Below are 24,161 nucleotides of genomic sequence, written 5' to 3'. Positions count from 1 at the left end.
CTTCCGACTGAGCCGGCCAGGCATCCCTCTTTTAACCTAAAATGGTCAACAAAACATTTTTGAGGTTAATTACATTCAATCAAATCAAAAGTTCATTCCCTAAAATTAAGCACTAGGGCCATTAAATGGCATTAATGAGCACTTAGCTCATAAGCTCAGTCAATAACCTCAACTTATGAATACTACTATATACAATATACCCTTGATCATGAAACCTACTTCTGTAAACACCTGCAAGGGCATACTGAGAATCAACAAAGAAAATATCAATTACATGTTCTATACTTGATTTATAAAGTCAGAGTAATACTTAAATTTTGAGCAAAGACCTCCAGTCTTTGACTAATTATTTATAATAATTAACTCCACAGGTACAGTTGCTCAGAATGGACACACAATAAGGTATTCCCTCATCTTTTACAAATTATGCAACTGTGTTCCCCAAAGCAATGTTTTGCATGAGGAATACAAAGGTTTGGGGCTCAATAATTCACTAAAAAGCACAAAAAGCTCAAGATCACTATTACTATTATTTCCTCTTCCATTTCATTGGCAACTGTTCAGAACTTAAGCAATTTACAATGCTTATTAATCAGTTGCCTTTGATTAAAAACAAACCATCTACGGTCCAAACTGTGGATCCATGATACTATTTATGCTTATTCAGAGCCCAGCTCAAAATCTTTGCTAAAATCAGAACAGGCAGAAAAAAATCTCAAGACAGTTATTAACTCAATCTTTAATACAAACAAATGCTTTCCTTTTTATTTTTAAAAAAAATTTTAAAGATTTTTATTTATTTATTGGGGGGAGAGAGAACATGAGCAGGGGGAGGGGCAGAGGGAAAGGGAGAAGCAGCCACCCCACTGAGTGGGGAGCCCGAAGCTGCCGATCCCAGGATCCCAAGATCATGACCTGAGCCAAAGGCAGACACTTAACCGACTGAGCCACCCAGGCGCCCCTAATGTTTTCCTTTTTATTTTTTTTTAAGATTATTTATTTATTTATTTGACAGAGATAGAGACAGCCAGAGAAAGAGGGAACACAAGCAGGAGGAGTGGGAGAGGAAGAAGCAGGCTCACAGCGGAGGAGCCCGATGCGGGGCTCGATCCCACAACGCCGGGATCACGCCCTGAGCCGAAGGCAGACGCCTAACTGCTGTGCCACCCAGGCGCCCCAATGTTTTCCTTTTTAAAAGAGGAATTAAAAAAGAATCTTACTACCCAGGCGGTGACCTTTAGTATATTTATCCTTTCAGAACCTTTTCTGTGTGCATGTACACATACACATTATAAACACTTCTAGAGGGGATTTATTATACATGGTATTTTATAATTCACTTCTTTCTTTTTTTAAAAGATTTATTTGAGAGAGAGTGAGTGAGAGCATGAGAGTGGGGTGAGGGCAGAGGGAGAAGCAGACTCCCCCATGAGCAGGAACCCCCCTCTTCCCTGCCATGCAGGGCTTAATCCGGGGACTCCAGGATCATAACCTGAGCCAAAGGCAGGCGCTTAACCGACTGAGTCACCCAGGAGCCCTTTTTTTCCATTTAATAATATACCGCAAGCATCTTCCCAAATCAATCTTTATCTAAATTAGAACATTACTTTAAATGGATGACTAGAACATAACTATACAAATGCATCATGACCTCATCAAGTCAGTATCATGACCTCATCAAGTCATATTTCTGAATACTAATTTTAGATGTATATTTTTAAAGAGAGACAATACGCACATGATCAAACAATTCAAGAAGTCACCTCATTCATGCTACCCTGCACCTTAAACCCTCTGGTTTTCCTTGAAGGGTTTCAGAACAAGTCTTCCCAAAATATTCCACTTTGGCATGTGGATTACTTTAAGAAGTCAACCAAGGCCCAAAGACTCAGGAAAAACTTTTACCTTCCCCTCAACTGCCTAAAGGAATTTAGATAAAGGGCCTGGTCCAGGAAGAGTACATCAGAGATAACTACAAAGAATTTGGGCTAAGTGTGCTTAAGCTGGGGGAAGCTCTGCGGGGCCTGGAGATCAAATTCCTGTGTCCCACTCTCTCTGTATGGCCTGGCAAACATTTGTTTATCAAACATTTGCTCTCCCCACCTTCTTGTAAACTGTCTCCCTCCCCTTTGAAGTCTCAGACCCCTACCCCCCTTCTCCTTAGCTCAGGATGGTAAATAAACCTCAACCACCTGACTGCCTATGGCTCTCATATTCTTATGTGGCTTCTGTACATACTTAAATTTGTTTTTCTCCTGTTAATCTGTTTTATATCAATTTACCAGCCAAAGAACCTGGGATAGTAGAGGAAAAAACTTTTCTCCCCAACAGTTGGTGAGCCCCGCACGAGCAACTTTACTGACTGATCACTGCTTGCGCCAGGGCTACGGCAGCTGAGAAATCCTGGCACCTCTGACAGGCGTGGCAGAAGGTAAGAATTCTTACCATGTCAGTCTTCTGGATCTCTGCCTGAAGGGTCCAGTGGAAATGAGAGTGGTGAGAGTTCTTTTTTTTCCTTTTCTAAATTTAGATTAGCAGGAAAAAATATTTGTGAAACTAGTTCCTTGGGTATAGCGACTCTGGTAAAGATCTGTTATGAGTACTCTCGATTTTTTTTTTTTGAGTACTCATGATTTTTATTGATTCTTTTCCTCCCAGAGACGGTCACTGTTTTTCTTTGTCTCTGTTGTGTTGTTTGTCATAAGAAGGAAGACCATAGGGTAGAGAACACAGGCAAAGGCCCCATGTCTGCTGTTCAAGCTGGCCTCACTGATTGGTGAATTCGTGTTTCTCACCAGACTGGTGTTTGTTTAGACAAACTTTGCTGTGGGTTAATGAACACATGAGGTAAATAAAGGCTGTTGCTAAGAAACATCTCAGAAGCCAAAGTCACAAGACTGGAGGGCATGGGTCAAGTATTTAAGAGCTATTACAGCACTGGCCACCGAATCCAAAGACTCCTGTATTAGAATAAGTTGGTCACAGAACAGGTTAGATTTACATTAGGTCACTTGCTAAACTCAAAAAAATTTCCATGCAAGTTACTCTGCAAAGCACCACAGGATCTCCAAACCAGTGGCACATCCCTCTTAGGTATTAGTTCGGCTCTGAGAGATCCAAGGCTTAGCTAAAGCTGTTAACATACATATACAAAAAGCTGGATGAGGTTTTCCTTTTGTCTTGTTCTATGTCTTCAGAGTGTGGCTGTGTGACCAGTGAGGATATTCTCTCTTTTGTCTCTGCCAGCCAAAAGATGCACATACCAGTGTGCATGTTGGTGGCCAAACAGACTGGGGTTCTGAGACATGAAGTCCCCAGCAGCACTCTTCATCCAACTGTGCCAGCTCTCAGAGGAGTCTGTTATAATGGGTCCCAGTCCATAAGGGGCTTTTGTTATGTCAGCCTTCGTTGTTTTGTTAGTGCTGGAAAAATCCTATTCTAGTAGTGCCTGGTGGGTGTCAGATTAGTGGGTCTGGGACTGGAGGTGTTCTTGTGGGAAAACAGAGACACTATTTTCACACCATTCTTACAGCTTGTGACAACAAAGGGCTTTACTTTCTTAGACTATCTCTGGGAGTGAACTTTCAGGATCATGTAAGGACTGCATCTTTTGCACTCTCTTGTGGGGTACCTCTTGCATCCTTGGTTAAGCCATAAAAAGGCTTCCTGATTTGAACTGCTATTGACATTAACAGATGCTACTTGTTGGGGCACCTGGGTGGTTGAATCAGTGAAGCATCCGGCTCTTGATTTCAGTTCAGGTCATGATCTCAGAGTCATGAGATCGAGCCCCATGTCGGGCTCTGTAATCAGGGGAAAGTCTGCTTGAGATTCTCTATCCTCTCCCTCTGCCCCTCCCCACCCCATGCAGGCACGCTCTAAAATAAATAAATAAATCTTTTTTTTATAAAGATTTTATTTATTTATTTGACAGAGATAGAGACAGCTAGCGAGAGAGGGAACACAAGCAGGGGGAGTGGGAGAGGAAGAACAGGCTCATAGCAGAGGAGCCTGATGTGGCGCTCGATCCCATAACGCTGGGACCACGCCCTGAGCTGAAGGCAGACGCTTAACCGCTGTGCCACCCAGGTGCCCCTAAAATAAATAAATCTTTTTTTTTTAAAGATTTTATTTATTTATTCGATAGAGATAGAGACAGCCAGCGAGAGGGGGAACACAAGCGGGGGCAGTGGGAGAGGAAGAAGCAGGCTCATAGCAGAAGAGCCTGATGTGGGGCTCGATCCCATAACGCCGGGACCACGCCCTGAGCTGAAGGCAGACGCTTAACCGCTGTGCCACCCAGGCGCCCCAAATAAATAAATCTTAAAAAAAAATAGATGCTACCTGTCAATGGCCAGATGATGGATCTTCTGAAATGAATAAGTTCTAGATTTGAAAATTTTTTTAGAGAGCTCTCATTCTAAACCATTGTCTTAATGGTACCTATGGGAAGACCAAATTAAAAAGTAGACACAAAGATACAGAAGAGCTAGCCTTAGAGACTCCCCTAACAAGATGAAAGAATAGAAATTAGAATGAAAATTAAAGTCCTCAATATGAATTCCGTTTCTTAAAATCTGGCCCATCTCTTCAGCAAACTCCTTTAGCTCCCAAAGCTCCTTCACCTGCCTCAGAAAATCCCTTAAAACACCCACCTGCTTATTTTAGCTTCCCTTTCCTTACAAGATTTACAGGGAGCACTCCAGCATGATCTCTAAGCCCAGGGTAGACAGGTTACTCATGCAAATACTAAAAGTCAGAAAATAAATTTAACAGAAGCACCCAGGATGGACAATAAGGCTCAGAATAAGGCTTATTTTGCTGGGTTCTGTAATCAGGCTCCTCCAGCTTCCAGCCTTCCTATGCAATGTCCCAAAAAATTCATGTCCCCTAGACAGCAGCAGATCTTTTAAATTATAAAGCCCTTTTACCTCTACTTTCAGGAGACTACCAAATTTCAAGAGGAATTAAAAAGATTAATGGCCATTTACAACCCCACTCAGAGGGATCCTGTTTGGCTGCTAAGTGGTATTCTTTCCACCCATGATTATGCTGCAGTTTTCAGACAAGCCAGATGACCCCCTGCAAACCAACCCCTACCTGGAATTTCTCCTAGGCTCTCCTACAAATATCAACTGAAGGCGCTGTTTGGGGGCCAACAGGAAGGCTTTTCCCCTTAAGGTGAATTCAAGGTTGAACTGTACACTGAGAAAGGCGGCCTTTATTAAAATGCTTTATACAGATTTTACAAAGGCATACTGCATTAAACTCGGAAAATGCTTGCTGTCTATCTGGCTAAAAACTGACAAGGTATCTAAAATATTTTTTTCAGGGGTGCCTGGCTGGTTCAGTCGGCAGAACATGCAACTCTTGATCTCAGGGTCATGAGTTCAAGCCCCACAATGGGCGTAAAGCTTATGTAGCTCTGTGGTAGGAGACTGGCCAGACTGAAAGCTAATATTCAGAGCCTGACAGGAACTTTTTTGGCCTCGTCCCCTCAGTTAAAATAAAACTACGTACCCAGAGGGAAAGAAAAAGCTTCTAAAGCCCTAGTGAGAGGATTTATGGGTGGATCAACCTATGAGGTTGCAATCCGATTCTTTGAGGAACTGAGAGCACCTGTCCTTATCTTACAAATCTTTGCAAAACTAGAAATGCAACTCTAGAGGCAATTCAAAGTTCACCTATTCCTTTTTTCCATTCCCAAAACTTCTATTTATCTCACAAGACTTGTAAATATCGGCCTAAAGAAACCAAAATCTTTCTTGGAGGAACTTGCACTCTTTCCCTGTGCCTTTGAGATGTAAGTGTAAACTCTTACCTAGACTATCCCCAATTCCTAAGAGTGGTGTGAAAATAAAAAGGGGGGGCGAGACTTTTAAAATTACCAACTGCTGGCTTTGTGCAGTGGCAGTATCGCAGCCAATGAGGTTTATATGAGGCGTGTAATATAAATAGCCGTCATTTATTATTACAAACTGCTATTACAAACTGCTAGAAAGGCTTTTGTGCCCAAACTCTAGACTACAGCCTCCTTAAATATTACTTGTCAAGGACAAATACAAATCTTATAAGTCTTCATAAATATGAGCAAAAAAGCTTCTATTCAGGTAAGCTAAGCTTATTCTGTTTTTAAGACTGTATTTTTTTTTAGTGAGAGCGTTAAGTGCCTGCAAGCAGGAGCAGGGGGAGGATCAGAGGGGGAGAGGGAGGAAGGGAAAGAATGTCAAGAGGACTCTGCCCTGAGCACGGAGCCTGGTGTGGGGCTTGATCTCATGACACTGAGTTCATGACCTGAGCCGAAACAAAAAAGTCAATAGCCACCCAGGTGCCCCCCAACTGTTCTCTTATAAACTAGTGAGTTTTGCATTATCATACCCACCTCACAGTGAAAATGCCCAATGTGGGGCTTGAACTCATGACCCCAAAATCAAGAGTCACATGTTCTATCCACTGAGCCACAGAGGCACCCCTCTCATGGTAAAAATTTTAAAACAAAAACTACAAGGTCTCTACTCATCTATATGTTTATCTGTGTGTTGTAGATGGGTGGCATTTTCTATCTCTGGATGGTATTACTAAAGTTAATTTGTAAAAGGCTCTATTTAATTGGCTTAAAATTAAGTGCTTATTTTTTAAAAAGATTTTATTTATTTATTTGACAGAGTGAGAGAGCACAAATAAGGGGAACAGTAGAAGGAGAGGGAGAAACAGGCTTCCTGCTGAGCAGGGAACCTGATGTGGGACTCGATCCCAGGACCCTCGGATCATGACCTGAGCCGAAGGCAGACACTTAACCATCTGAGCCACCCAGGAGCCCCTAAAATTAAGTGCTTATAAATTAAGTATCCCTAAAGTTCTCAGAAATATAACAGAAATTAACCCAAATGCTTCTCAGGTTCATGTGATCTGGAAAAATATTCAGTACTGAAGCCAGCTGAAGTTCATTAGTTTAAGACAGGAGTCTGCTTGAGACTCTCTCTTCCTCTCCCTCTGCCTCCTCCTCACCTGGGCTCACTCTCTCTCAAATAAATATTTAAAAAATAAAAAATACTGGGTATTATACACAATGAATCACGGAACACTACATCAAAAACTAAGGATGTACTATACAGTGACTAACATAATAAAAAATTTTAAAAATAAATAAAATAGGCATGTCTTTAGAGTTATCAATACTGAATATAATGCAGACATTCAACTTGTATTCTGCCTAGGTTTACTAGTCAAATAAGTTCCTATTATAGCCCTTACAAAAATTGTCAGCAAGAAAAATAGCTTGGGATGATGGCTGTCTAACGTCTCATGAAGTTTTTGTGAGTAGTCTAAACATAATTGTTTAGAGCAAGTGATTTAGATAGACGTAAGATGTAAACGGGATAAGAGTTTTTGGTTGAATTTTTGAGCAATAACTGTATTTTACAGCATGTGTACTTAAAAATAGCTTCTAAAATCTTTTTGGTAACTGTATTTTTTTTTTACATTTTCTTTATTTATTTGACACAGAGAGAAAGCACAAGCAGGGAAAGCAGCAGGCAGAGGGAGAGGGAGAAGCAGGCTCCCACCGAGCAGGCAGCCCAATGCAGGGCTTGATCCTAGGACCCCAGGATCATGACCTGAGCTGAAGGCAGACGCTTAACTGACTTGAGTCACCCAGGCGCCCCCTTTTTGGTAACTTTAAAGTTTAGAGTTTTCCTAAGTTAAATGATGGAAGCTCACTGAATATCTAATTTCCAAATAAGATAAAATACTGAAACATTACTGAACATAGGTTTTTATCTAGTTTTGGCTTCCTACTACAGATAGACTAAAGATAAATATGGGTCTATTAGTAAACATGTCTTATGCCACATTAAGAAACTGTAAAATGAAGAAGCATATGCATCCAGGAATTATGAAATGTAGTCATAAATTTGTCAATCTAAAAGAATACTGGTGTAACAGTTCACAATTGCTTACTACTTAGTTTTGACTAGAAAAAAAGCAGGTTGTGTTTTTAGCTAAGAAAGTGCATGAGGTATGGAGATGCATCTGTGTTACAGGAAGAATAAATTTGTTCTGAAGTAAAACTGGTTATTTCAAAATGGGAAAGGTAAAAAGGAAGGACAAACAGAAAGTTGGGAACAGAGAGAGAAAGAGAAAATTCTACCTCATGTAATCAACCTAGCTAAAATTGAGTTGTTGGGGCACCTGGGTGGCTCAGTTGGTTAAGCATCTGCCTTTGGCTCAGGTCATGATCCTGGGGCCCTGGATCAAGCCCCGATTCAGGCTCCCCACTGAGCAGGGAGCCAGCTTCTCCCTCTCCCTCTGCCCCCCGCCCCCGACTCCATGCTCACCCTCTCAGGCTCTCTGTCTCTCTCTCTCAAATAAATAAAATCTTAAATAAAACTGAATTGTTATTACAAGGGTTTTTGTTAAATTACATTTTATTTTTTTAAAAGATTTTACTTGAGTGAGCGACTGCACTAGCAGTGGGGAGGGGCAGAGGCAGAGGCCGAGGGAGAAGCAGACTCCCTGCTGAGCAGGGAGCCAGACACAGGGCCTATCCCAGGGTCCTGGGATCATGAAGCGAGTGGAGGGCAGACACTCAACCAACCAAGCCACCCAGGCGTCCCAACCATTGCCATTTTAAAGTCTTTTGCCATTTACACTTTTTACTCTGATGCTTTTGCAAGTGTTCCTGCAAAAGTGTTTCATCTTCAGAGAAATTCATGGGAAGGACCCTTTTTGCTTTTTAAGTAGGCTCCATGCCTAGAGTGGAGCCCTACAGAAAGGACTCTTGACAGGTACTCCAGAATATGGGTTTCCGGTAACTTTAACATCATAAAACTGAACTGGGTAAGATTTTCAGAACAAATGTAAAAGCTGGATTCAAGCAGAACAAGTATTAATTACATAGTACTGTAAAGAACTGAAGAGGATGATTAGAATTCTTTATGACTTTCTGTTTATAGTATCACTAGTTCATTCATCTTTTATTTTTCAGATATAAAGATACCTTTAAAAAAGATTTTATTTATTGGGGCGCCTGGGTGGCACAGCGGTTAAGCGTCTGCCTTTGGCTCAGGGCGTGATCCCGGCGTTCTGGGATCGAGCCCCACATCAGGCTCCTCCGCTATGAGCCTGCTTCTTCCTCTCCCACTCCCCCTGCTTGTGTTCCCTCTCTCGCTGGCTGTCTCTCTATCTCTGTCAAATAAATAAATAAAATCTTTAAAAAAAAAAAGATACCTTTAAAAAAGATTTTATTTATTGGGGCACCTGGGTGGCTCAGATGGTTAAGCAACTGCCTTTGGCTCGGGTCATGATCCAGGGGTCCTGGGATCAAGCTCCATGTTGTCCAGCTCCCTGCTCAGCAGGGGGCCTGCTTCTTGCTCTCCCTCTGCCGCTCTCCCTGCTTGGGCTCAGTCTCTCTTCCTTTCAAATAAATAAATTTCAAATAAATTTATTTGAGAGAGTGCATGGACTCAAACTGGGAGAGGGAGAGGGAAAGAATCTCAAGTGGAGTCTGTGCTGAGCACGGAGCCTGACGTGGGGCTCAATCTCACAATCCCCAGACCATGACCTGAGCTGAAACCAAGAGTCGGATGCTTAACGGACTGAGCTACCCAGGCGCCCCAGGAAACGTTTCTTCTTAAGGTAACTATGACCATAAGCAATTTGGTAAATTATACCTTTGTGAGCAGAATTGAAACATAAAATTTTTTCTACCTGATCAATCCAGAATTTGGAAACTTAGTGAGTATTCTTATTTTCACAGCAATATAGTTATTTGCATAGGTTCTATAAGAATCTGTTCTCCTTGTAACAGGACACAACTGGAAACACTGATTATAGTACCAAGGCTTTGACTGGAATGCTATGTTTGAGAGAGACATGCATAGACTCAGATATGAGTCTAAGATACGAGTCAGCTAAGGGTGACTTTATGGAGCCAATAAAGCCCCTTGGAAAAATCAGCCTGGTACCTTGCTTACAGGGTTCCTGGTAGCCTTCCCAGGTAAGTAAGGGAGGTCACCTTCTGGCAGGTATAGGAACCTTAAGATATCCTGCGAAACTTGAAAAGAGAAATTAACCCAAATCTGTAAGTATTACAGGTTAAGTCTGATGGCAAGTCTTTGGCTTGGCTTTCTAGCCTCAAGAGGCTTTTTAAAAGTCCAATCAGATTCCTTATGAAAAGTTCCAACAAAGCAAATTAAAAGAGCCTATTATGATAAATCACTATTCTTGTTATACTTATGTAAATAAGCCAAGTTTATTGAAACTAGACTGAATTTGCAAATAAATTGGTCTTACTGTGATTATATTTGATAAAAACAAAGGTGATTACAGAGAGAAAAATTATGTTTCAGTAATACACCATTATGAGTATCAAATTCTAGCTCTATCAGGGCACCTGGGTGGCTCTGTCAGGTTAAGCGTCTGACTCTTGATTTCAGCTCAGGTCTTGGTCTCACGGTTGTGAGCTCAAATCCCACATTTGGCTCTACATGGAGCCTCTTAAGAAAAGTGGGGGTCGCCTGGGTGGCTCAGATGGTTAAGCATCCAAGTCTTGGTTTCAGCTCAGGTCATGATCTCATGGGTTGTGGGACTGAGTCCCACGTTGGGCTCTGGGCTTAGCAGGAGTCTGCTTAGAGATTCTCTTCCCTCTGCCCCTTCCCCCACGTATGTTCTTTCTCTCTCTAAATAAATCTTTTTTAAAAAAGTCTCAAATTCTAGTGCTATTGTCTCTGATGTTCTACATATAAACCGGACAGGATTCTGAACTCAGAAGTTTCCTCCAATATTTGACTATAACTCTCCCAACTAACATTTCCAAATTTATCCCACCCTTCTAAGTTGGAATCACTGAGAACTAAAATCGCCCCTTTCCCAAAGCCATACGAGCTAAAGCTGGACAACTTGATATAAACTTCAGAGAAATCACCACAACAGCTCACATATACAATCTTCATGCCTACTGCTACGTGGACCACTCAGAAAGATGACCAGAGACATTCAAACTATAAACCAGCAAAAATCTTTCAGAATGCCACTGCCTGCCCTCACTCCATCTGAAGATGCTTCAGGCCAGACATCTAGAAATCCTCTCACCTGGCTGCCTTCAGAACTCAGAAACTGTAACTTTAATCTGTTCTAATTATTAACCTTTTTCTTTCATTTACATAGAAATTTCTCTTATTAAATACCAGATTGTTTTCACCACAACCCTAACTTTGGGAGCCCAAGTGCATCACCATCTCCTGAAATGAGACACAACTATTTCACCGAAATGACCTATTCAATGAGATGGAGCAACGCCCCAACTCAACTTTTGGGCTGTGAAACTTCATGGGCAAGCTTCAAAGGCAGGACTAAAGGATTTCAGAACAAGCCTCCCCAAAGTGTGCCACTTTGGTATGAGGATTACTTTTTTAAAATTTATTTTTATTACTATTATTATTGACTATAACCTCTACACCCAACTGGAGACTCCAACTCACAACCCCGAGACCAAGTTGCATGCTCTTCTGAATGAGCCAGTCAGGCGCTCCTTATTTAAGTAAACTCTACCCTCACCATGGGGCTTGAACTCATGACCCAGAGATCAAAAGTTGCGTGTTCTACCAATTGAGCCAGCCAGGCGCCAGGGGCATGTGGATTACTTTAAGCGGAAGTGAGTCAAGCCCCAAAGATTCAGGAAAAGCTTTTACCTCCTCCTTAACTGCCTAAAGGAATTTAGATAGAGGGCCTGTTCCAGGAAGAGAACCATCACCAGAGAGAACTACAAAGAATATGAACTAGGTGTGGTAAGCTGGGGGAAGCTCCATAGGACCTGGAGATCAAATTCCTCTGTGTTCCATTGTGTCTGTATGGCCTGGCAAACATCTATCAAACATTTGCTCTTCCCATTTTCCTGTAAACTGTCTTCCTCCTCCCCTTAGAAGTCTCAGACCCCTACCCCCTTTTCTCCTTAGCTTAGGATGGCATATAAACCTCAACTGCCTGCCTGCCTGTGGGTCTCATGTTCTTATGGGGCCCCCATATGTATGTAATCAAATTTTTTTCCTATTAATCTGTCTTATATCAGTTTACCAGCCAAAGAACCTAGAAAACTATAAAAAATAATTCCCCCCCAACACATTCCTAGCAGCAATCCCTCTTACCAGTTTGCGTATTCCTCCAGAGATGGTCTATGAATATACTGAGCCACCCAGGTGCCCCAGAAATAAACATTTTAAAAGATACCACCATTTTTGTCCTGTTTGTGCCAACAATAAAAATCTAGCAGTGGGAAAGGTATGGGATAGCAGGCACTCTTGCTGTTGGAACTAAAAATTGGTATACCTTTTGTGGTGGTGGGGATGGGTGAAACATGTAAAGGGGATTAAGAGTACACTTATCTTGGGGCACCTGGGTGGCTCAGTTGGTTAAGCATCTGCCTTCAGCTCAGGTCATGATCCCAGGGTCCTGGGATCAAGCTCCATGTCGGGCTCCCTGCTCAGAGGGGAGTGTGCTTCTCCCTCTCCCTCTGTACCCCCCCCTTTCATGCTCTCAAATAAATTCTTCTAAAACAAAAGTACACTTATCTTTACGAGCACCAAATAATATATGGAATTGTTCAATCACTATTGTACATTTGAAACAAATTTAACACTGTATGTTGACTACTCTAGAATTAAAATTTTTTAAAAATTAGTACACTTTTCCTAGAGGGTAATGTAGCAATATGTTCTAAAATCTAAATATATGATTACCTTTCGACCCACTTATTCTAGTTGTCAGCATCAACTTTAAGGAAGTGATCAGGGATTTAAAAAAATGTATATATAAGGATATTCAATACAGTGCTACTGATAAACAAAAAAATTCAATGTACAACAAAGGAGGACAACACTTTGGCAATGTGGGTACTAGGCATTCATTAAAAACTCAGGTTGTAGAAGAATACTAAAGGGCATAGGCATATGTTCATGCCGTTGTGTTAAGTGAAAAAGGCTGATTATAAAATACTGTGCAATATAATCCTAATTATAAAAAAAATACAGATGTATAAAGACAGGCTAAATAATACACCAAAATTCTACTGTGGTTATCTCTGGGCAGTGGGATTACTGATTTTTATTTTCTTCTTTGTGCTTTTCTTAATTTTCTAAATTTTATCCAGTAAACAGGTTAGATTCTAATCAAAAGGAAAAAAGCGGTTGGGCTCTTGATTAGTCAAGTCCCTTATATAATCCTGCCCAGCAGACTGGGGGTGTTACTTGGCTATATGCCAGGTGACAATGCTTCCTCCATCTCTGAACACATCAGCCCAGTAAACTATCAATAGCAAGGCCTGGTGCTGCAAGGTTTCGGCTTCTCGTTCACAAAAGATCATTCTCCTAACAAGGAGAGTGAAGGATATATTCTTGGTCCTTATCTTTTTGCCTATGGTGAGAATTTTTGCCAGCTTGCTACTTTGTATTATTACTGTTAGATTACCAACTCCGAGCCACCCCAATGAGATAGAAGAAATTGTACACTGATGTCAACACTGTCAATCATCAGGTTAAAAAATAAGAGAGAGATACAAGTCAACTCCCAGAGGTAAAAGCAGTAATCAGGTCATGTCCAGAGTGGTTGGCCATGAACAAATGTCTTTTGGTGCTCTGCTTGGTGGCAGTAAATCACCAGCAGAGAGGGCTGAGAAACACAGATAATACCTGATTGCTGTTTATTGTTAACTTGAGTTGAAAATGAAAGGACTTTATTGAAAATGTTTGAGTGATGTCTATAGTTGGAGTTCTGAACTATTCATTCACTGCCTTATAAAAATAATTTGGGGCCTGGTAAGAAGAGTTGCCTGTAATCTTTCCCCAAAAATTTCCCTAATTTTTACAAAAGGGAAGTTCTGAATCAAGTACACTGTAAAGTAAAATCATTGTATTTTGTAGACACTCACAGGCAAAACTTGTTCACCAAAACTGACTGTACTTGTGCTGACAGGATAATAGAAATCACTCTTTCACTCTGAAGCTTAAGTTAAATGATTTGACTGAAGCCGTAGAGCTGATCCACGGCATAGAACTGGAACTTACTCTATTTGATACTTATCCAGATAACTTATCCCGACAGAGTGATTAGGAGGCAGGACTTAAAAAATCAGATGGTTCCACCAGTGCCATGCCAAGGTTCTTTAACAGGTAATACCTACCCTAGATACTTCTCAGAATTAAGTACTCTTCCACAATCATGTTGAGATCTCAAGCAAGTACTGAAACAAGTTCTTGACAGAAGCCAACATCTTCTCTTTTTTCCCAGTAAAAATATTTAGTTCTACCTGAAAGCCACTCTGCTGCCCATACACAAACATTTAGGTTTGTCTTCTGTCTGGGCTTGAATTAAATGACACCAAGTAAAGGAAACTGCCACAATAAATGACTACAAGCCAGATTAAAAGTACCACATAGTTAATGAGTGTCCACGTGCTCTAAACTATCTACAAACTCATTTTCATTTCCCTCCATGCAATCATTTTAGCTACACGTAAATATTCTCTCTAACCTACTACAACATGCTGAATTGAAACTAAAAAAATGTCATCCTATTTACCAGAAGGTCAAAAACTCAACATTAGCTTGTGTGATTCCATGGCCCATCCTCTTTTTTCCCCCCATGTTACCTCTGATAATAACTAAAATAATGTATGTGAATTACAATTAGAAGGTTTTCATATGTGGTATCTAATTTAACCTAAGCAACATATCACAGCCCCCATTTGAAATATGGGGAAACTGTGGTTTTTCTGATTCTTACTCATCAAAGATCATACAGTAAATGACAGTCAAAAGTCAAACCCGGTGATTATGACCAATATAGGTCTAAGGAAATTACTCTAAGAATTACTGGCAGAAAGGTTAGTCTGGTGAGGTAGCAGAAAATGTCAGCTCCTCGCCCTTTTCAAGGCTTGAAAAATTAGCGGGAGCCACTGAAAGGTAAAGCACATAGCAATATGTGATTATATATATGAGAGGCCTGTGTTGTGAGGCCAACAAAATTATCATGAAGGTAAGTATAAAAGTTCAAACCACATGTAAATATTTATAGATTCCAGGGAATGCACAGTGGCACCAGCTTTCCCCAGTTTAGGAAATCAACCTTAACTCACATAGTTCAACCTCTGTCTGATCATCTGAATTCAAGCTATTCCCAGTCTGTACAGGTAAACCTCAGTTTTCACCATGACCCATATCCTTTTTTTTTTTTTTTAAAGATTTTATTTATTCATTTGACAGAGACAGAGACAGACAGCGAGAGAGGGAACACAAGCAGGGGGAGTGGGAGAGGAAGAAGCAGGCTTATATCGGAGGAGCCTGATGTGGGGCTCGATCCCATTACGCCGGGATCACGCCCTGAGCCGAAGGCAGACGCTTAACCACTGTGCCACCCAGGCGCCCCTCACCATGACCCATATCCTTGAAAATACATTATAAAAGCAGATTATGGGGGCACCTGGGTGGCTCAGGTCATGATCTCAGGGTCCTGGGATCGAGGGAGTCTGCTTCTCCCCCTTCCCTCTGCCTCTGCCCTTCCTCACCACTTGTGCTCTCAGTCTCTCTCTTTCTGTCCCAAATAAATTAATAAAATCTTAAAAAAAACAGATCATAAGTGAATCACACATATCCTCAACCAAGATTGGGTACCAATCATACCAAAACCAAATTCCAAAATGCACCAAACAGCCGAGCTACAACACCACCATAATTAAAAATAATAAAGGTCCAGGCCAAGTCCTACAAAATTACAAAAAATATGCTTTTATCACACAAGGACAATCTACTATTAAGTATAATCAGAGCACATAAAACATATAACTCATAAGTTTGGCCTCAAATTCTTACGGTAGATACAGTAATCAATAATTGCTTTGGTTAATTTCTCAGAGCATAGAAAGTCCTTTATTTAGAATTATCTGGAAGGCCTTGAAGTTTTAGTTTTTCCTTTTTCATCTAATACGTTCCTTTAAAACAAGCAAAGGCATTCAGTCAACAATATTTTTAAAAGATTATTTATTTAAGAAAGAGAGATGGAGAGGGGGAAGGGAGAGGGAGAGAGACACTTAGGCAGACTCCACACGAGTGTGAAGTCCAATGTGGGGCTCGATCCCACAACCCTGAGATCATGACCTGAGCCAAAAACCAAGAGTTTGATGCTCAACCAATTGCGCCACCAGGTGCCCCCTCAGTCAACAATTTTTTACCAGGCACTTACTACATGCCAGTCACTGTTAATACAGTAATGTCAGAACTTGGCTCAAAGCAGAAGGTGCTCAAGGTGTGCTGGCTGGGTTGTCTCAAGCTGAAAACCGTGTTCCTAAGTGCCATCTCAGGGTTTCTCACTTTAGCTCCTCAATTTATTCAAAGATACCAAGTTGGTCAATTTTGATCAAAGCAATACCACCAAAAAATGTGTCTAAGAGATCTTTTGAAATATAGCATGCAATAGAAGAAAAGCATGATTACCAGAATCAAAGAAATCTGGATTCAAATCCTACTCCTGCAACTTAATAGCCATTTGGACCTTAAGCAAGTTACTGAACCCTTCTGAGCTTCCACAAATTTTCTCTTCTCTGTGCTATAATCCCAGAATGTCAAACCCAGAAGCCCAGTTTCTCCCTCTTCAACTTATTCTATACCCACCCTACAAGATAAAACAGGCCAGCTTTTAACACAGTAATGACACATATATCATTCTCATCTCCAACAAATTCAAATTCAAGTACTTAGCACATGAAATTTTAAAATATTCAAATCATAAAGGCAGAAAAAAGTAAATGAAAGTATAATCACAAATTATTAAGGTTTATATCTCCACCTTATTCTTAATTTCTTACCATTTTACTGGAATAAATAAAACAGATTCAAAACAGATTTTGGATTGTTATGTGGGACTTTTTTTTCCTTGATAAAATCTGAGATAATCGGTTAAAAAAAAACTATTATAATGGATTTTGAATCTTTGGAATCAACTAGCCCAAACCTGTTAATTTATAAAATGAAGGAACCAGAGCACAGAATAATATGCAGGATATGGGGCACCTGGGTGGTGCAGTTAGTTAAGCATCCAACTCTTATTTCCAATCAGGATGTGATCTCAGGGTTGTGAGACCGGGCCCACATCAGGCTCTGCGCTCAGGGCGGAGTCTGCTTAAGACACTCTCTCCCAGGGTGCCTGGGTGGCTTGGTTGGTTAAGCGTCTGACTTCAGATGGGTCATGATCTAAGGGGTCCTGGGACTGAGGCCCCGCATTCGGTCATCGCTCAGAAGGAAGTCTGCTTGTCTCTCTCTCTCTCCTTCTGCCCCTCCCCCTGCTCGTGCTTTCTCTGCTTCTCTCAATAAATCGATCTTAAAAGAAGAATATGCAGGATAAATAAAAACTACATTTTAAAAGGTTTTTCGTGACATAGGAAATCTTCAATATAGAATGTTGAATGAGAAAAAAGGATTACCGCAATCTACATACAATATGAGCCTCAAAGATAAAAGTAAATATAAAAAAAGGATTATACTTATTCTCTTTATACTATCCTAAATTTCATAAATTTTCCATAATAAACATTTATTTTATAATTTAAAATATTCAAAATATTCTATGTTTTAAATTAAATGGGATATTTAATTCATAAAAAGTTATCAGGAAAATAGAAATATGTTTAGTACTAAGGGATTTAGTGACTTGCTCACAATCTCACAGCTAAATGGAAACAAAGCCAAGACAAGAACCTAGGCATCAAATCCAGGGCTCGTCTCACTGTATCACATGACCTCTAAGACACGAAAATAGTAACTGTTCATCAGGAATTGCACTGGAAGAACTGGTAAAGAGCTGGAAGCCTGGGACTTTTAAATTCTGTGAGAAATAAATACCTTTTTTTCCCTGAAGTAAAAAAAAAAAAAAGAGTATTTGTTCAATATCAATTTCTTTTATCACTACTGTTTTTGTCTCCTCAAATCTATTCACGATGACCTTAAACAGTGCTACAGATTACATTTTATAATACTATTATCAGATTAGAACACAGAGATAAAGTTTGAGAACTGAAAGCTCATGATAATCTCCCAGCCTCAAAAGAACAAGGACATCTATTTGCCACGTTTGTCTTTTGGACCCTACACCACATAGTACAATCCCTGACATATAGTAGGTGCTCAATAAATGTTTATTTTATAAAGCATAACTTTTCCCCCCTCACATTAGCACAAACTACCAGACTTTTAAATATTAGAACAAAAACAGTAAAATATCAGTTTCATATTTGCGGTCCTGTAAGCATTTACAATATAAACAAAGAATTTATTAAATTAATGTTTATGACCAAATATAAGAGGAACATTTATGTTAGTAAAATATTTCAAGCACTATACAAATTAACAGGCACGTTAATTACAATAATTCTTATCTATTGAAATGGGCCTAACCTTTAGCCAGCATTACTTTTTCTGCCTAGTTGGGAGTCACTGAAAGCACTACAAAGCAATAAAGTTACAAAGGAAGCACAAGGGGTACTGGACTAGGACCCAGACCTTAGTCCAAGCTCTGCTAATAATTAGATATATAATCTTGGGCAATTCACTTTTTCCACTTTTGAGTCCTAGTTAACCTATTCAATAAAAAGAAATGAGTTGGAAGTCCCAATCACCAGAGACCCCTCCAATCTTAATTCTTTTAAATGATTCTTATCCACAAAGATTCTACAGATTTTTTCATTGCATCAAATTGGATATCTTGAATGTTATAGTTTGCTTATTATTCAATAATGAAAAGTTTAGCACATTTTCTAAAAATATATCAAGATTAGTAGTAACACATATTCTTTTTACCATCTTATATTGGGGCAATAGGAGAAACAAGAGAAGAAATGTGAGCATCAGATACTCAGACCTGCTTTGTCAGGTGGGGTGACAGGAACCTTACTGGGTTTTACAATACAGACCACTGATACATAAATGCATATGTCTTTACATACCACTGATATTTATGTTGATATACATATAGATGTGTGAAATTTTAAAAATTGTTTCTAATTCTAAAAATCAATACTTGTTTACGGTAAGAAATTCAAACAGTACATTAGGCCACATGTGAAGTGCAAATTGCCACTATTCACATTTTTCTTGTGTATCCTTCAAGAAATTATCTGAGCATATTCAAATATGCGTATGTGCGTGTGTGTATAAAATCCTTTTAACCTAAACTGTTGCCACTTCTTGAATGATGGGGGAAATACCTCAAGCATTGGCTTCATAAACACATTAAATACATCGAATTGTACAATTGTATGGTACGAACTGGTATACACTTCAGAAGTGTGCGGTGGGCTGAATGCTTAATTTTCTTGCTTGGAGGCTATGTGCAGCAATCGCTCAGAAAGAGCGGTGAGCTAGGAGCCAGAAGCCAGACAAGCTGGGTTCTCATTTAAGTAGTTGAGTAGCCTTAGGTAAGCCATGAAATCTTCCTGTGCCTTAGTTTCCGCTTTTGTAAAATAAGAGGATTGGACTAAGATCCCTTCCAACTCCAAAATGTTATAGTTCTAAGATGGCCGTCTGCAACACTGTTCTCTTAAACTGGTTGTAAGAAATCCGAAGTAAAAAAAGAGAATAAACACTATAGCAGCCCAGTTTGACGAGAGTACATTTCTATGCTTCATTGACTATCAAGGTATAGTGTGACAGATCTAGTGACATAATTATATTTGAAAGCAAAGTAGTGGATTATTAAAATCGGACAGTTTTTTTACAAAGCTCTGATTGACTTTTTTTTTTGAGGTGGAGGGGCTGTTGCTTAGTTTCAGCAATATCTACCCCTCTCCTCCCGAAAACAAGTGTATTAGGGAGTTAAAATAACGAAACTGAAAGTTAGACTGAATTTTGTTTTACTCACAGAATAGGCTGGGGAGGTGACTAGGGTAGCAAAAATTGGAAAGAATTACTAGCTAATTTCCTCTTCCGGAAGCTTTTTGGCTCCTATTCTTTCTGCTTCACAAGCCCTCGCCAAGCACACTGCACCCAGCTCCATACCTGCCACGCGCTTCAGATTGAGGGGTGGGGAGGGGGCGGTCCCTTTGATCGTTGAAAAAAAAAAAAGTTCTTTGACTCGATTTACCTTAGGGGTCACGGGGTTTAAGAAGGCTCCCGGTCGGCCCGAAGCCACCCACCCACCCACGCCTTCCTTCGGCGCTCCCGGGAACCTGGGCAAGGAGCTGCGGCTGGGCCACCCGCGCCGCACAGGGGCTGCCTTCCCGCCCTCCCCCGCAGCGCGGGGCCCGCGGGGAGGGGGGTGAGGAGGAGGAAGCCCGTACAGGCAGTACCCACCGCGCCAGGAGAGCCAGCCCGGATCGCCCGCGGCGCCCTGCGCGGTCCGGAGGGGAGGGTCCTGGAGGAGGGGCGGCCCGAGCCCCAATCTGGAAACGCCAACTCCGCTCTGCGGCCGGGCCCCAGCCTAGAAGGAAACGGAAGTCCCTCCGTCTCCCGCAGGCGCACCCACCAGCCCGCCCATCGCCCGGAGGAGGCCCGAGTCGGGGAACCCGAGGTGCGTCCACGACACGGCCTCAAACTGACACCGGCCACGGTCGGTCAGTCTCAAGGCCCCGGCCGCGCCACGGGCCCCCCCCCGGAGGCTCCTTCTTACCGCCCCGACCCTGGGGCCAGCCTCCCGCCCTGCAAGGCCCCTCCTTCTTTCCCCTCCGCCATTTTCGAACTTACCCTTCGGGCCCTGGCGTCCTTGATTAGTGCTGAGCCCTCCCGGGTCGCCGCCAAGGTCCCGCCACTTCCCTGGGCCGGAAGGGGGCAGCCAGGACAATCCAAGCCCTCGTTTTCCCCCCCAACCCCCCCCCGCTCAGCTGGAAGCCAAAACCTGACCGAGCGGATGCGCCTGCGCAGTGGGCACCTCGCAGTCCCCGCCCCCAGCTCGAGCGTTTCCTCTTTAGCCTCGAGGTGTTTTTTTCCCACGGATTTTACCTGCTGGGCTGTGGTGTTGACCAGTTGGGGAATAGAGGAAAAATTGCGGATGAAGAGAGCGAACAAGTTGAGTTCTTCCTGTAGACCAGGCACTGTGATAGGCATATGACGTGTTCGTTGTAATTTTGACAACCATGTAAGATAGGCACTCTTATAAAACCCATTTTACAGAGGAAATTGAGGCTCAGACAGGATAAGCCCCTCCACTAGCATGCGGCTAATAAATGACAGAACTGAGATTAGAATATGGTCTGTGTCCTAGATGGGAAGGATAAAAGGAAAAAGACATTCAGGACAGGAAAGGGATTGAGAGGTGAAGGAAGGGAAAATTAATAGGGAAGAAAGCAGAAGGCAGGGAAACCGGAAATCTGGTACATAAAATACTGATCATATTCTGGATTTATTTCAAGTATGCTGTAAGATCGTCGAACAAATTAATTTTGTTTCACAAACTTGGGCTCCCTTTTATGCTAGCGTAGTGACCTGAGAGGTTCTGAATGTTTCATTTCAAGAGGATGAGTATAAGTATCACCTGCATCCTCAAATGATGCTGCCCTTCTTGAAAAGGGAACTTGGAGGGATGAGAGAACAGACTTCTTTTTGGTTGTTAGGCTTTTGCTAAATATTCTCCCCTCCGATCCTCGTTTACTGTCATAGCTCTGAGAATCTCACATCTGACTCCCTGCGGTAATAGTAATTGCAAGCAAATAGTTATTTAATTCTCACAGCAATCTTATGAAATATGTAACTACCATTATTTCCATTTTACAGAGGAAGACACTGAGGTTTAGAGAGTTTAGGTGGCTTGCCCAAAGTCACACTGCTAGAGCGTGTGAGAGCTGGAACACTGATTCAAACCTAGACCTTCTGATTACAGGTGTCTCTGACCATTACACGGTCTCCCGACTGGCCTCTCTAGGACTGGTTCCCCGCAGTACAGCCTGCACAAGGCCATGTGAGTTAAACCCTTCAACACTACTTCCCGGATAATGTTAAAACTCTTTAGCTTTATGTTCACTCTTCCTTTGGGGACCCTAATGTCAACTGAAAGAAAAGCATCCTCAAAGTAGGTTAGTAAATGCTTTATTCGTTGTCTTGCTGGGGACTATAGCCTGGGAAAACAGTCTTTCCGATGGCTCTGAAGAACTGCTCCGAAGCTCATTAGCTACTGGGGATTATATATACAAAAGGGGAAAAGGGTATGCCTGCTTGCAAGCAGCTGTCCAAATACTTGCACATCAAAAGGTCTAATTTTTTACAGTTGTAAAAATTAAGGTTTAAAAGAAATTAAGGTTTATTGCTTTCCACATAGCACAAGAAAGATCCTTAGGTCATCTTAATACTTTGTTTCTGTCATATCTGATTGTTTAAAAATATTGCTTGCATGTCTCTGCTTAATTGGTTTTGCCATTCTCCCTGTTTTTGATTCTTCCTTGAGGTCACTTGAGACGGTCACAGAAGGCTGTCTTCAGTCATTGACTGCAGTTACCTCTCTTCTAACAAAATGGAACTGAGAACTGTGCCCCTGCCCATCCCCAGCTTTCCTGCCTTCCATTCATTTACTCAAATGGCTCAAGGGTAGAAAGACTGCCCTTACTCAAAGCCTTCTCTGATTCCTTTAGCTGAAGGTCATCTGTTCCTCCTCTGAACTGTCTTGGCACTTGAATTTTTGTTTTTGGTTTTGTTAGCAGCTTTTCAAAGTTGTAATTAAATGTATGTAACATAGGGGTGTCTGGCTGGCTCAGTCAGTGGAGCATGCGAGTCTTGATCTCAGGTTGTGAATTCCAGCCCCATGTTGGGCATAGAGATCACTTAAAAACAAGTATGTAAGGGCACCTGGGTGCCTCAGTTGGTTAAGTGTCTGCCTTCGCTCAGGACATGATCCCAGGGTCCTGGGATGGAGCCTGCATCTGGCTCTCTGCTTAGCGGGGAGCCTACTGCTCCCTCTCCCTCTGCCTGTCGCTCTGCCTACTTGTGCTCACTCTCTCTCTCTGTCAAATGAATAAATAAATTCTTTTTAAAAAAGTATATAACATAAAATTTACCATTTTGACCATTTTTAAGTATACAGATCAGTGGCATTGAGTACCTCCAGAACTTTTTCATCTCACTTGGCATTTGAATTTGTGCCTTTGTTATGGAACGCAGTGCTTTCTGCCATGTAATATAGCTATTTGTGTACATGTCTTATCTCACCTATACCTTAAGTTCATTTATGGTAAGATCTGTGTCTAACTCATTTTTGTAATTCCTCCAAAACTCTTGGAGTCTTTAATGCACCCCCCCTCTCCTATCCCACATCCAATTCATCAGCAAATCCTGTCCATCTCAATTTTCAAAATATATCCAGAATACCACCAATTCTCATCAACACCATTATGACCCTGGTGTGTCTCTCTCTTGAACTTTAGCTTCCTCGCTGGTCTTCCAGCTTACATCCTTGCCTCTCTCCAGTCTATTCACACAGCAGCCAGAGCTGTCCTAATAAGTCAGCTCATTGTTATTTATCTGCTCACATCCTTCAGTGTCTCTCCATTTCACTCAGGGTAAAAGCCACAGATGTATAATGGCCTACAAAGGCAAAACCAATTAAGCACACCAAGATGTTCTCTAATGATCTTTACCTCTTGCTCTTCATGCCATTGGCTAGTTGTCTTCTACGATGAACTAGGGCTGACCTGTGTAAACAAATAGAATACTGTGGAAGTGATGGCATATGATTTAAAAGCCTAGGTCATAAAAGGCATTGTGCTCTCTGCCTTGCTCTATCTTGGATTGGTTGCTCTGTAGGAAGCCAGCTGTTATGTCATGAGGATACTCAAACAGCATATAGAGAGGCCCACATGGGGAAAACCTGGGTCCTCCCCTTCTTCACATCTCCTCCTCCCCCACCACCAACAAACACCAGCTTGTCAACCACATGAGTGAGCCACCTTGGAAGAGGATTCTTCAGGCCCAGACTTCTGATGACTGCAACCTCTTGAGACCCAAAGCCAGAACCACCCAGCCAAACCACTCAAATTCCTGTATATTGCTGTTTTAAATAGCTGAATTTTACTTATTTGTTTTTAATTTTTTTACATAATCTCCACACCCAACATGGGGCTCAAACTTATGACCCTGAGATCAAGAGTCCCATGTTCCACCAACTGAGCCAGGCAGATGCCCCTTAAATAGCTAAATTTT

The 24,161-nt window shown here is 41.5% G+C and overlaps 1 protein-coding gene across 3 annotated transcripts in view; it reads right to left on the bottom strand.

Moving 5' to 3' along the window:
* Window positions 1-20,856, bottom strand: part of XIAP (X-linked inhibitor of apoptosis) — a 54,532-nt gene extending 33,676 nt beyond the window's left edge. The window contains exons 1-2 of one of the 3 annotated variants that reach the window (XM_034648731.1): window positions 20,721-20,856; window positions 20,331-20,457 (exon numbers count right to left, since the gene is read on the bottom strand). The gene's annotated coding sequence lies outside the window, so the exon portion shown is untranslated. Of the gene's footprint in view, window positions 1-20,121; window positions 20,286-20,330; window positions 20,458-20,720 lie in introns of those variants that run through there. The other 2 variants (XM_034648732.1, XM_034648733.1) reach the window with 2 other exon arrangements.
* Between the last annotated feature and the right edge of the window lie 3,305 nt (window positions 20,857-24,161).

The sequence above is a fragment of the Ailuropoda melanoleuca genome, chromosome X, assembly GCF_002007445.2.
Source record: "Ailuropoda melanoleuca isolate Jingjing chromosome X, ASM200744v2, whole genome shotgun sequence".
Lineage (NCBI taxonomy): Eukaryota > Metazoa > Chordata > Mammalia > Carnivora > Ursidae > Ailuropoda > Ailuropoda melanoleuca.
This window is presented reverse-complemented; position numbering and strand designations above follow the sequence as displayed.